We start from the raw sequence: 13501 nt of genomic DNA on the forward strand, positions 1-13501 counted from the left end.
ACAATACTTTCTTTGCCATTGCTATAGGAACCAGGCACAGCCCTTGCTCAAGGCATAGCTCCCCACTGTGCTATCTCAATCCATGTTCCTGTCCAAATCCCTGCTTATAACAGACCCTCCTGAACTTGGTCTCTCAACTACCATCATTTCTGTGAAGTCTTTCCTGACGATTCATTTAAAAAACACCCATCACAACTTGTTTCTCAGCACCTCAATGACGACACTTCACATTATTTGTGTGGCTCAGCATCTGTCTCTCATCTTTCCACATCCTCCACGATGGCAGATGTTTGGTCACGTTTCTTATTTGTTTGTTCTACCAGCAACCAGAAAAGTTGGTAAACGTGTTCCTAACTTGCTTTGAATATACAGTGAGTCATCAAGAGTTTATATATAACTAACCGAAGTTCACAAAGCAACTGCAAGAGCATATTGAGAGATTCGGATAGTGTTACTTAGGATGAGAGCTATGTAAACTATGAGGACAAAGATCAAAATAAGACCATGGGCACAGTAACTGATGTCTGAGGTGAACAAAAGCAAGATAGCAAGAGAAAAGAGAGAAAGCACGGTCTTGGAAATGAATGTCAAAAGTCACAATGAAATAGGTTAAAAATAATCATAAGGTATCTAATATCATTAACATTCCCACACATAATTATAAAAACCAAAAACATCTCATGCTTCAATAAAACTAAAATTGATAAACAGAGTCATAGGCTATGACATGACCACATATAAATTCCAATGTATCTTAATTTTTGAAAAGACTTTAGACAAGATATATGATAATTTAAGGAAGAAAAATTGCTGATAGATGGAACACATGTTCAAGAACAAGTCCTAGGTGTGAATCCTGTATAGAGTTTCCATAATGGAAAGATACCAGATTAATTATCTTAATGTCTATGGAATCATTGTTAGAATTTTTTATTTATACTGAAGGATATGCATGAGGGTTTAGGTCTGATTATTATTTTTTATACTTTAAGTCCCAAACTAAAGTTAGATACAAGTAATATAATTCTATTACAAAGTAAGCAGAAAGTTGCCTCAAAATATATGTGCACACAAACACACACACACACACACACACACACACACACAGAGAGACACTGTCCAACACAATGTAAAATGCTTTGGATTTTAAGACTTCTATTCTACAGCAGACTTCAATTTCACTAATATGTACTTTGGTGATATTGAAGTCAAGTCTCCGGGGATACACTAATAATCATCATTCAGTATTCTTTGCCATATATCTGAACTCACCTCTCTTAACAATTTCCAGTTAAAATAAGAAATTTACCCAAGAATCTCAAAAGTCATAAGACATGTCTAGAAGACATTAAGGTCATTAAAGATTACTATTCCTCAGGAGTACTGATCACATGATATTAAAATTCCTAGATCACATGATTTAGAATAGTCTAGGTGAAAAACTATAGCTATAGTGTCCACTCAAAGTTGGATGCTAGCTTCACTTGTAAGAAAATTAGAGCTGAATATCTTCAACAAAAGATCAACAGAGTGAAACAATAAAATAATGTCTTTAGCACACACTTGGAAATTATTTCAAGGAAGAAAGAAATAAGCAACTTTTTTCCAACTTTCTCTCTCTATCCATTCATTCATTCATTTGTCCATCTGTCAAGTCATCCTTAGGAAGCTTTTCTCTGAAGTCTTTAAAGGAGAAATTGGTTGTTTGACATTTAAAGGCAAAACACAAGAGATCAGCTTAGTGGATTTAACTATGAAGAATCTAAGAGAATATTTTTAAGGACTTATAACATCCTGCTACTTGGCCAAAATATCATTTCACAATGAAAAACTGAAGATGGTAGCTGTTTATTACTAATAGGGTTATTTTTTCCCGTTTTTATTGTTGTTGTTATTGATGCCATTGTTAGATAGGACAGAGATAAATGAAGAGAGGAGGGGAGGACAGAGAGAGCGAGAGAAAGACAGACACCTGCAGACCTGCTTCACCACGTGCTTAACCCATTGCACTACAGCCCAACTCCCTAATAGAGTTATTTTTTAAAAGCTTAGTATCGGGAGTCGGGCGGTAGCGCAGCGGGTTAAGCGCGCATGGCGCAAAGTGCAAGGACAGGAATAAGGATCCTGGTTCCAGCCCCCGGCTCCCCACCTGCTGAGGCGTCGCTTCCCAGGTGGTGAAGCAGGTCTGCAGGTGTCTATCTTTCTCTCCCCTCTCTCTCTGTCTTCCCCTCCTCTCTCCATTTCTCTCTGTCCTATCCAACAACAAATGACATCAACAACAACAATAACTACAACAATAAAAAAAAAAAAGATAAGTTCTTTAAAAAAAAAAAAAAAAAGCTTAGTATCCAGCGCAAAAATCTATGAAGAAAATGATAGAAATCAAATTGATTTGCACCCAAGATTTAAGTTAGCTGCCCAAATGCTCTCTTTTTTTTCTTGTTTCTGCCTCTGTCTTTCTTTTATTATTATTATTGATTGATTTTTATATTACAGAATTACCTGTCAACAGGGGTTTGAATCCACGCCATTCCCACCGCCAGAGTTCTGAATCTTCACTCTCCTCACTGCAATCCACCACAGTTCCCCTAAGGTTGTAGGCATGGGCCAATCATCGTCTCTATAACTATTTATACATAGCCCCCCCCCCTTTTTCTGATTCAATCCTCTCTTCTCCTCCAAGCCATTCGTAACAACATAACTATCTTCATATGTCTCTCTCCTTTTCCTTCTCTCTCTCTGGGTGCTGATGGAGCTGGAGTTCAGAGGCACCTAATTTCATCCTATCACTTCTCCTCCACTGGGAGTATGGATCAAAGTTATTTTGGGGAGCAGAAGGTAGGAGTTCTGGCTTCTGTAATTGCTTCTCCGCTAAGCATGCTGCCTAATTGCTCTCCATTCAGCTTCTTCAAAATTTCAAACCTTCTTGGGACTGGGTAGTGCACCTGGTTGAGTACATGCGTTACAATGTGCAAAATTCAAGCCTCCCCAGTCCCCACCTGCAGGAGGAAAGCTTCGAAAGTGGTGAAGCAGGTCTGCAGGTATCTCTCTATCTCTCTCCCTCTCCATCTCCCCACTTCAAATAACTCCTGGTTGTCTCTATCCAAAAATATATAAAGATAATAAAAAAGAAATTAAAAAAATACATTTTCTTAAACATTGAAGGTCAGGATTGCTACTTGCTATTTCAGCATGGAAATAATCTTGGAAACCAAGCTGATTAAAATTCTCTTTGTATTCAAGATATTATAATATTATTAGAATAGTTAGGCATTAGTTACAAAAGTCAATAAAATAGTGCTGATTTAAAAAAATTCTCACAGGGCCAAGTGGTGGCGCTTAATCTGGTTAAGCGTTCACATTAAAGCGAAGAAGGACCCAGGTTCAAGCCCCTGGTCTCCACCTACAGGGGGAAACTTCATGATTGGTTAAGCAGAGCTGCAGATGTCTCTCTGTCTCTCCCTCTCTACATTGCATTCTCAATTTCTCTATGCCTCTTACTAATAATAAATAAATAAAAAGATTTTTTAAAGAACTGACACACTTGATTTTTTTATTTTGTTTTCTTTTTGGATAGTGATACACTCATTCTAGTGTCCTTATCATTCTTATGTTCCAGGAACATACCTTTATTACAAACTAGAAAAAAAATCACACTCTTTCACAAAAGTTATTAATACAGAAGTACATGTTATGACTTTCTAAACCACATTTCTGAAATGAACTTTAAGTCATAATTTCTCTCCAGCAAATATTATTTACGTTAACCTTGATCAGTCTCAAACTGTATTTATATTCACATAGATCTATCTATCTGTCAGGACAGACTTTCTTTCTTTTTATGTTTTGTTTCTTAAATTTTTTAACTAAAATTATGTCTTTACCTTAATACACATCTGGTAGTATTATTTGAATATATTACTAGGGAAAGAAAGAAAAGGTATTGCTGAATTTAGAAATCCTTTTCAGTCCTGAGTACACTCACTGTCACTTGTACTCCCCAGAGTCTTTCGATTGGTCTCTCTAGTGTCTTTTTACAGTTCTGCCTCCAGCCAATATCCATCGGGCTTTAGCTTTACTTGGACCCACTCCAACCCCTAACTGCTTACTGTGGCAGGCAGCTGCATCTCAGCTAACGCGTTTTTCTCTGCTCACTTCTTCAAAATCTTTACAATGTGTGTTCTTTAAGTTGTTCTTATATAGAAACATACACTTAATTCTTCTCCTAATAAATTTTCTTTGCATGTTAATGCTTTCTATACTCACTGACCATTCATGTATTTGGTTAATTTTTTTCTAACATGAGAAAAAAACTGAAAATTCACAAAAGGGGGTTGTAAATTATCCAACAACACTTTTACAGAGTGAAATATGCAGTCTGACTTTTTATGTAGACTTTAGGGTGAATGAATTTTTACCTACTGACCTCAACACTTACCTTTCCTGTTCTGGTTTTTGTTTTAACTTTGTTTATTTAATTTGAAAGGACAGAGAGAAATTGAGAAGGGTGGATAGGGGGAGGGAAAGAGAGAGACACCTGCAGGCCTGCTTCACTGTTTATGAAGCTTTCACCCTGCAGGTGGGGACTGAGGGCTTGAAGCCTAGTCCTTGTGCATGGTAACACGTGCATTTAACCAGGTATGCCAACACCTAGCCCCCAAACATACTTTTTTTAGTACAGTTTTTATGGGAATGATCATTCAGATTTCCCCATAACTCCTAAGTAACTAAACACAATCTATTGATAAAAATGTAGAATTTATATAGAAAATATATTTTAGTTTTGCCATTATCCCTAGGAAACATAAACGTGAAGAAAAGTTTATTATTTTCATAGGAACATTTACTACACAATAAGAACAGTCCTGGACTTTGGAGGGTCTAGTAATTAAAACTTAACAAAGTTTTCAGCTTATTATGAAGTGAGCTTTCTTTGGAGATTTTGATTTGTTATGTTCTTTTATTTCTTTATTTTTTTAATATTTTATTTATTTATTCATGAGAAATGAGAGGAAAGAGAAAGAACCAGACATCACTCTGGTGCATGTGCTGCTGGGGATTGAACTAGAGACCTCATGCTTGAGAGTCCAATGCCTTATCCACCGTGCCACCCCCTGGATCACTCTTATGTTCTTTTCAATAATAAAATACTATGTAGCTCCTATTTTAAAAGATACACAGGATTAAAAAGTTTTCATTTAAAAATTTTCATTTTTAAATTATGCTTAACTGTATGGCCCCAAAGTGAAGACATAACTATTTAATGAGACTTACTTCTTCTTCTAGCGTTTGCCCTTCTTCCGTAGCCAGTCAACAGTGTCAGGTTGAAAGCTGTCAGGAGCTGCTTGTTGCTGGCTTTGAAAGTGACTGGGATCCATGTGGATTCAGTCGGCTAGGAAGGACTGTCAGTTTCCCCAATGAATGAGACTTACTGATTTGATTTAAAAGATAATATGTAGATTGTATTGTATTTGAAATTACAAGACTTTCTTATAATGGCTAGGCATTTGCGTCACTCAATAAATACTGTACAGGTATCAAAATCCTCCTAGCCATTACATTAGAGCAATCCACTGTTTTTATACTAAATCATTGTCTGGTTTAATTAAGTCTTTTAAAAAGAAACTAAATTACTCAACTTGCATTTATCATTAGAAGTTTCAGAACAAATTGATTCCAGGCATGTTTTATACAATGGTTGATCATTTTCAAAGGAAAGAGTAACACATCAATACTGATGAAAAGGGAAAAAAAAACTGTACAAGGAAGAAATAATACTTGTTTTTCCTCTTCTGTTTTAAATATCCAATATAGCCTAACCCATTGAAATTAAACCATAATCCCTGAGAGTGACACCCACATCAAGAGTTCCAGCAATCTTGTGCGATACTAGACATACTGCTGGATCACTGTTGAAGATAAACAGTTGTCCTACTGCATTTTAGTGATCCAACGCAGTGCCAAAGGGATAAACAGCTCTCTTTGCCAAGAAAATGAGAACTCTCTGCTGCCTACAGATTCTAGTTTTAGACCTTTGATAAAACAATGAAATATGATGTGTATTCAACATGATTTGCTTACATTACTCTTATCAAGAAAAAGCCAACTGAAACCCCAACTAGATGTCAAGATAAGCTCTTAATAAAAGAAAAGAAAACTTTGAAAACCAAGGTCTACTTGAATGGTAAGTCTGATTATCTGCATATGTGTATACATATCTATTCATATACAAAAATATACTTCCATCTTGTTTTTAGAACCATAGTTCAAACCCTGGGCAGCTCAGGGTCATATATAGATAAATCTTAGGATATTCCCCTGAGCTACATTCCTTGCCCTCAATTTCCCTAAATAGTCATTAAACACAACTACAAACAATGTTTTTTTTTAAGACAGTGTTTTCAAGGTTAATAAACATAATTGCTTATGCACAAAGTGTATTGAATATTTGGGTAATCACATGACTGACAAAAACTCAACACTGTCACCATGATAAAATGCCACTACAAGTTCTCTTTTTAAACTTATATGGACAAACATTGCAATGCAATTTGTATCTGAGTAGGCAACACACCACCAAAACAGCACAGTACTTATAAAATCCGCATTTCATAAATGCTCTCTTGGGTATAAAGCACTCCATATAGCTATTGATCAAATTAGTGTAGTGAAAAACCTTATCACAAAACCTTCATGCCACTTCTACTTTGTAAAGGAGTTATCATTATGCCACAACCTTGTCACACCACTCTATCTTTAATTTCCTTCAATACACCAGCCAGAAAAAGGAGGAACATCAAAATGTTCACATAATTTCTAAAGAACGTGGCACCTTTTAAGAAATATAATTGTGAAGTTTAAAAATACATATTTACATAAGCAATCAATCTTCTCTTCAGTAACAAAAACCATTGTAAACTTAAATGTAGAAACACACAAACATCCATCTATCTACCTGGCATCTATTACATCGGAATACACAGAATGCAACCAACACTAGAAAAAGGGCTTTGGATTTGGTGTACCAACTCACACCTTATTCTAACTCAGTTTCACTGATTTTGATGCTCCATGGTACAACTAAACAAAAAACTTGCCAAAAGATCACGAGAAATCTCTTAAAATATCAAACCAAGTGATAAAAAGCCAACATCCAGTGCTCAGGAGAAGGAAACATATGCACACTTACCTTGACCTTGTCCATTCCCTGGCTGACTCCAGAGGGTCACAGTTACCATCAGCAGTCCTGGAGTCCACATCCACATTCTTCTACTGGTATTTCCTTGTCTTCTGGCCATTGCATTTTAAGCTCTGCATATTGAGTGGGGTGGGTGTGAATAGTACAATCAATTACAATCTTCAGTACACTTATTACCACTCTAATCCCATATCTAATATGCATTCTGTTTTTATAAATTATCCTGCTTACACAAGGAAATACCTAAGAGTATTAAGGCTAAGAGTCCCTGTTGGATTCTCGTGATGAAGATTAATATGAAATCTTATTCATCTTTACCCTCACATGCTAAACATTCTTCTGAATGATACTTTTCAATATCAACTTGAAAAACAGGCCATAACATGAATGATTAAAATGTATGACAAAGCCAACTATTACATTTCAGCTAAGCAAAAAATTATACAGAGTATTATTTAAAACTTGTTATAAGTAAATTCATGTATTGAAAACAATATATCATCTCTACCAACATGACTTTTCAAAACATTTATTCCATGGGAAGTATTGGTAACTTGCTATTTGTATAAATGCACTGAAAATGCCATGTCATCTCTATAAAAATATACAGAAATGACTTTTAACACATTTATGTTTAGCAGAATTATCATAAAATATTTCATATTTTGCTAAATGCTATTGTAGTTGTGTCAGTAACGTTTTATTACAATAATAAGAAATTAAGGTATATAGTTGTACATCTTTGTTAGATATACAGCTTACTGTACTCACTAGACCTCAAAGTTCAAGGGCCTCTCTCTATTAAAAGGATAACTACCTATGATTCCTATTCCATTTTCTTTCTCTCTGATAACCACCATAGCTCTCACCAACTCTAAAAGTTCACTGTACTGTTTTTACCAGTCAGTTAAGTCATTCATGTTCCATGTGTAGATATACAGCATAGAGGTTATGTAAATATACTTTCATGCCAGAGGCTCGAAGCTCCCAGGTTTGATCTCCAGTACCACCATAAAGCAGAGCTGAGCATCATTCTTCTCCTTCTCCTTTCTTCTCCTTTCTTCTTCTTCTCCCTCCTTCTCCCTTCTCCCTCCTTCTCCCTCCCTCCTCCCTTCTCCTTCCTCCCTTCTCCCTTCTCCTTCCTCCTTCTTCTTCCTTCTTCTTCCTTCTTCTCCTTCCTCCCTTCTCCCTTCTCCTTCCTCCCTCCTCCCTTCTCCTTCCTCCCTTCTCCCTTCTCCTTCCTCCTTCCTCCTTCTTCTTCCTTCTTCTTCCTCCTTCTTCTTCTTCCTCCCTTCTCCCTTCTCCTTCCTCCTTCTTCTTCCTTCTTCTTCTTCCTTCTTCTTCTTCCTTCTTCTCCTTCCTCCCTTCTCCCTTCTCCTTCCTCCCTTCTCCCTTCTCCTTCCTCCCTCCTCCCTTCTCCTTCCTCCTTCTTCTTCCTTCTTCTTCCTCCTTCTTCTTCCTCCCTCCTCCCTTCTCCTTCCTCCCTTCTCCCTTCTCCTTCCTCCTTCTTCTTCCTTCTTCTTCCTCCTTCTTCTTCTTCCTCCCTTCTCCCTTCTCCTTCCTCCTTCTTCTTCCTTCTTCTTCTTCCTTCTTCTTCTTCCTCCCTTCTCCCTTCTCCTTCCTCCTTCTTCTTCCTTCTTCTTCTTCCTCCCTTCTCCCTTCTCCTTCCTCCTTCTTCTTCCTTCTTCTTCTTCCTCCCTTCTCCCTTCTCCTTCCTCCTTCTTCTTCCTTCTTCTTCTTCCTTCTTCTCCTTCCTCCCTTCTCCCTTCTTCTTCCTCCCTCCTCCCTTCTCCTTCCTCCCTTCTCCCTTCTCCTTCCTCCTTCTTCTTCCTTCTTCTTCTTCCTTCTTCTCCTTCCTCCCTTCTCCCTTCTCCTTCCTCCTTCTTCTTCCTCCTTCTTCTTCCTTCTTCTTCTTCCTCCCTTCTCCCTTCTCCTTCCTCCTTCTCCTTCCTCCTTCTTCTTCCTTCTTCTTCCTTCTCCTTCTCCTTCTTTCTTCTTCTCTTCCTCCTCTTCTTTCTTCATCTCCTCCTCCTCCTCCTCCTTCTCCTCCTCCTCCTCCTTCTTCTCTCCACCCCCCCTTATGTGTGATTCTGTTTCCATCTTCTCCATTAAAAAGTGTTAAGAAAAACATACGTGACTTTAAAAAAAGTTTTTAAAAGAAAAAAAATGATAAAACAAAATATAAAAGGTTCTATTTCCATACTAATTTAGAGTGTATGGGGCAATTTCAAACTCTCAGTATACATCATCACTACTACTTGTTTTAGTGAGAAAACATTAGATCAGTGATATTATAAAAGATCACTGTGACACCTAATTCTTTTTCTTAGTATGTATGGCAAAGGAGACTTTTACCAAACAGCAGCTGTACAGCTGTGTATATTTTATGTGTGTGCATATGTGCATAGTCCTTTAACCACCAATTGAAAGGTATTTGTTCCCTTGAAAACTCAGTGTAATTATCATTAATTATCTGGTACCAATAAATATCAAAATTCATGATAAAAGTTTAAGTTAACTTCCATGGCTAATGTTTGTAAATCAATTTTTCTTGACTATTTCTTTAATTACTGCTAATCTAGAGATAGTGTAATTTTATTAAATAAATGACATTTTAAAAATTATTCTACATAGCTATTGAAGCAATATTTTAAAAATTCAGATCACACTTTAGACAAGTGTGATCTTGGCATATAAGACACCAGTTCCATTATAGATTTTAGTAAAATTTTAAAGAGCAGATGGCTTCCAAATTGTTATTATAATTAAAAGGAAGCGTAAGCTTCCTCTCCAAGTTTCTGTTGATAGAAAAATAATATTTTATAAATGCCAAATTATGATGTATTATCTATATACTGTTCTTGACATTCTATAAATAAGACAATAATTTAACATCATAAGTTTTTCCCATTAAACATATATTAATCAACACTATGCTCATATAAGTTAAAAATCAATTCATTTACTTTTTTATGAAATAAAAATAAAATAACCAGGCAATTATATGCTAGATAAACCAGATAATAAATTAACAGTCACCATGAACATAACTTGGTCTTCAGTAAATATTTTAACACCCTTCAAATGAAAATAAAAATAAAATTTTAAGTGAGAAATGTCTACTTTATGTACCTGGTACACTTTAAAAATTGAATAAATCATGAAATATGAATACTAGATGGGTTCAATGTGCTTTTCTATCTCTTAAAATGAATTTAATCTAAGTAAGACAAGAAACAAAACAGCACTGAAGACTGGCAGTGGCTGTGTAAATAGACTTTGACTCCTTAGTGATCATCTTACACTTTTGATGTTGAAGGTCACTCAAGGAGAAAAAAAAATCTTAGGAATACATTGTGCTGTTTTTGTTGTTGGTATTATTGACGCTGACAGTTTTAATTAGATTTTGCAAGAATTTCAAGCAAACAGCACTGTAAAGTCATCTGCTTCATAGAGAACTATGACTGCACAGAATATCTCTACCATGTTACTCTGTTAGATGGAGCCCACAGAGATGCCAGCCTAGGTGAGGGACGCCTCACACCAACAGCTACCACCTAGGAAGGGCAGCCCTGATTAGCAGTCCTAGTTAAAGAATATTTTGCTTTAATGCAACTGGGAGCTTCCTGATGTCAGAACCACTTCTATGTGACTATCTCTGTGATATTATCTACAGTCAGCTTCCAAAATTTATTCTGCTCTCTAATATTTTACTACTCATATGGATCATCCAGATATATTCTTCTTTACTGATCAGTAAACCCTACCAGCTGGCTTAGACTGTCTGGATATGTAAAATTGATTCTTAAATAAAATCTTATCTCTGCAGATATAAAGAATAATGTTAAAGTTATCATTTATGGCTGGGGAAATAGCAGAATGGTTATACAAAGACTTTTTTTTCTTTCTGTAAAATTTTGTTTATTTTTTATTGACTAGGGACAGAGAGAAATTGAGAGGAGAAGGAGAGATAGGGAGGGAGACAGAGACACCTGCAGCCTTGCTTCAGCACTCCTGAAGTTCAGTAAATGAAGACCAAGGGCTTGAACCTGAGTCCTTGTGTACTACAATGTGTGTTAAACATTAAACATCAGATGCACCACCACCTGTTTGCAAAGACTTTCACTCCTGAAGTTCTTAGGTTCCAGCTTCAATTCCCAGTAACAACATCCAGCAGAGTTCAGCTTCGAGCTACCTTCTCTTCTCTCCTCTCCCTTCTCTACCCCCGCCTTGATCCCCCCCTTCTCTGTCTTCCCATCATTAAATAAGAACAATAATTTTAAAAAGCCATGCTATCTTTAGTCAGTTTCTATAGGTAGTTTTGAGCGTATATTTGTTATAGTAGTTTGTTTTGTTTGTTTGTTTTCTCAAGTTTGCTTGAAAGTCCTTCTGTTGGCACTAGACTTCGTCATCAAAGTGCTTCTGCAGTGATAGTTGGGCTGTGCCAAGGATCCCCAGGTTGATGTTCCACTCACATAATTTCTTCATGATAAAGCAACATCTCTGATCACCCTTTTAAAGCTAAAGATCAAAGAATTAAGTGGGATCAGGAAATGACCACGGCTCACAGGTCTTGAGTTGCTCTTCACAGCACATTATAGCAACACAGTTTAAGCCAGAAAAACACAGTAGAACCTATTACAGTTCTTGGGTTCCAGTTATTAACATTGATTTTTTTTCAATGGGAAAATATTTCTCTACCATGCTCTAGAATAAAGTTCACAGACAACACGGGTGTTGATGTCATTCAATATCTTTGAGCAATTATGCACTTTAATATTAGATTCAGTTTCATTATTTGTAATAAATGAAAAAAATATATATATAGCATTTCTGTAAATCATTAAAATCCAGTAATGTCATTTGTTCAGGGGGCATTAATAAATCAGTGGCAAGCTTGCATTAGAGGAAGCAGAAGTCTTGCAATGTAACGCAGTATGCACTTTGTAGGCCTACAAATGTTCTGCATTAAAATCGCTTAGGATGCCTCCTTAATGTACATAATGAATTAGAACACGTGGAGTCCAAGTCTTAGGACACACATTCTAATAAAAACAGCAAGTGATTAGGGTTACGTGGTGATGCACCCGCTCAGCGTGCACAGTACCACCTGCAAGGACCAGCACAAGGGGCCGGGTCTTAGCCTGCGTTTCCCGCAAGTAGTACAGCAGGTCTGTCGGTGTGTTTTTCTCTCTCCTTCTCTTTCTTCCCTGCCCTCTCCTCAATTTCTCTCTGTCCTATCAATAAAATAAAATAAAAAGGGGAAAAAAATGGCCGCCGGGAGTAGTGGATTTACAATGCGGGCGTCAAGCCCAGCTAACCTTGAATGCAGTAAAGGAACAAATAAATAAACAAACAAACAAATAAATAAATAATGTGCATAACTTTATGCCATAAAGTTAGTAATACCTGATTATATTATAGTCACAAACAATACAGATGAATACATGTCATGGTCTTTCAAATTTTAATAAAATACAGCTGAGTCGGGCAGTAGCGCACCGGGTTAAGCGCACGTGGCCAAAGCACAAGGACCTGCTTAAGGATCCCGGTTCGAGCCCCCGGCTCCCCACCTGCAGGGGAGTCGCTTCACAGGCAGTGAAGTAGGTCTGCAGGTGTCTGTCTTTCTCTCCCCCTCTGTTTCCCCTCCTCTCTCCATTTCTCTCTGTCCTACCCAACAACAGTGACATCAATAACAACAACAATAAAACATGGGCAACAAAAGGGAATAAATAAATGTTTTTAAAAAGAAACTAAAAATGTAAAACAAAAAAAATAAAATACAGCATTATATTGAGACTGATTTTCAGTTAAACATAAATTAAAATTTCATAGTTACCTTCTTTTCCCTTTTTCAATACTATGACTCAGAAGCCAAAACAAAATTCAAGAGTAATTAACACAATGTTTGATAGTCCAAGGGGATTGAAGTGGATTAATATCTCTCCAGAGAAGCTATGAGCTATCTTCTTACACACTGGGAAACCTGCTTAGTACAGAGAAAAATTCTGGGACTGGGGAGATAGTATAACTTTGATACAAAACACATTCATGCTTGTGGCTTTGAGATTCCAAGTTTAATCCCCAGCACCACTATAAAGCAGGTGAGAAATGCTCTACTCTTTATCTTTCTCTCTGTATCTCTCTATGAAAATAAACAAATACAAATAAAATAAAGGGTTTAGAAAACATTTCTATGTATCTTGAAGCCTCTCAAATGAACTCAATGATGGATCACAAGACTGCAGGTCCTTGTGCTTTGTGCCATGTGCGCTTAGTCCACTGCACTACCACCTGGCCCAT

At 36.7% G+C, this 13501-nt stretch overlaps 1 long non-coding RNA gene across 1 annotated transcript in view; it reads right to left on the bottom strand.

Moving 5' to 3' along the window:
- LOC132532828 (uncharacterized) overlaps positions 1–13501 on the bottom strand; it is a 91599-nt gene that overhangs the window by 50225 nt on the left and 27873 nt on the right. Inside the window, exon 2 of the long non-coding RNA XR_009544770.1 lies at positions 7190–7311. This is a non-coding gene — a long non-coding RNA (uncharacterized LOC132532828). The remainder of the gene's footprint in view (positions 1–7189; positions 7312–13501) is intronic.

The sequence above is a fragment of the Erinaceus europaeus genome, chromosome 14 (genome assembly GCF_950295315.1).
Source record: "Erinaceus europaeus chromosome 14, mEriEur2.1, whole genome shotgun sequence".
Lineage (NCBI taxonomy): Eukaryota > Metazoa > Chordata > Mammalia > Eulipotyphla > Erinaceidae > Erinaceus > Erinaceus europaeus.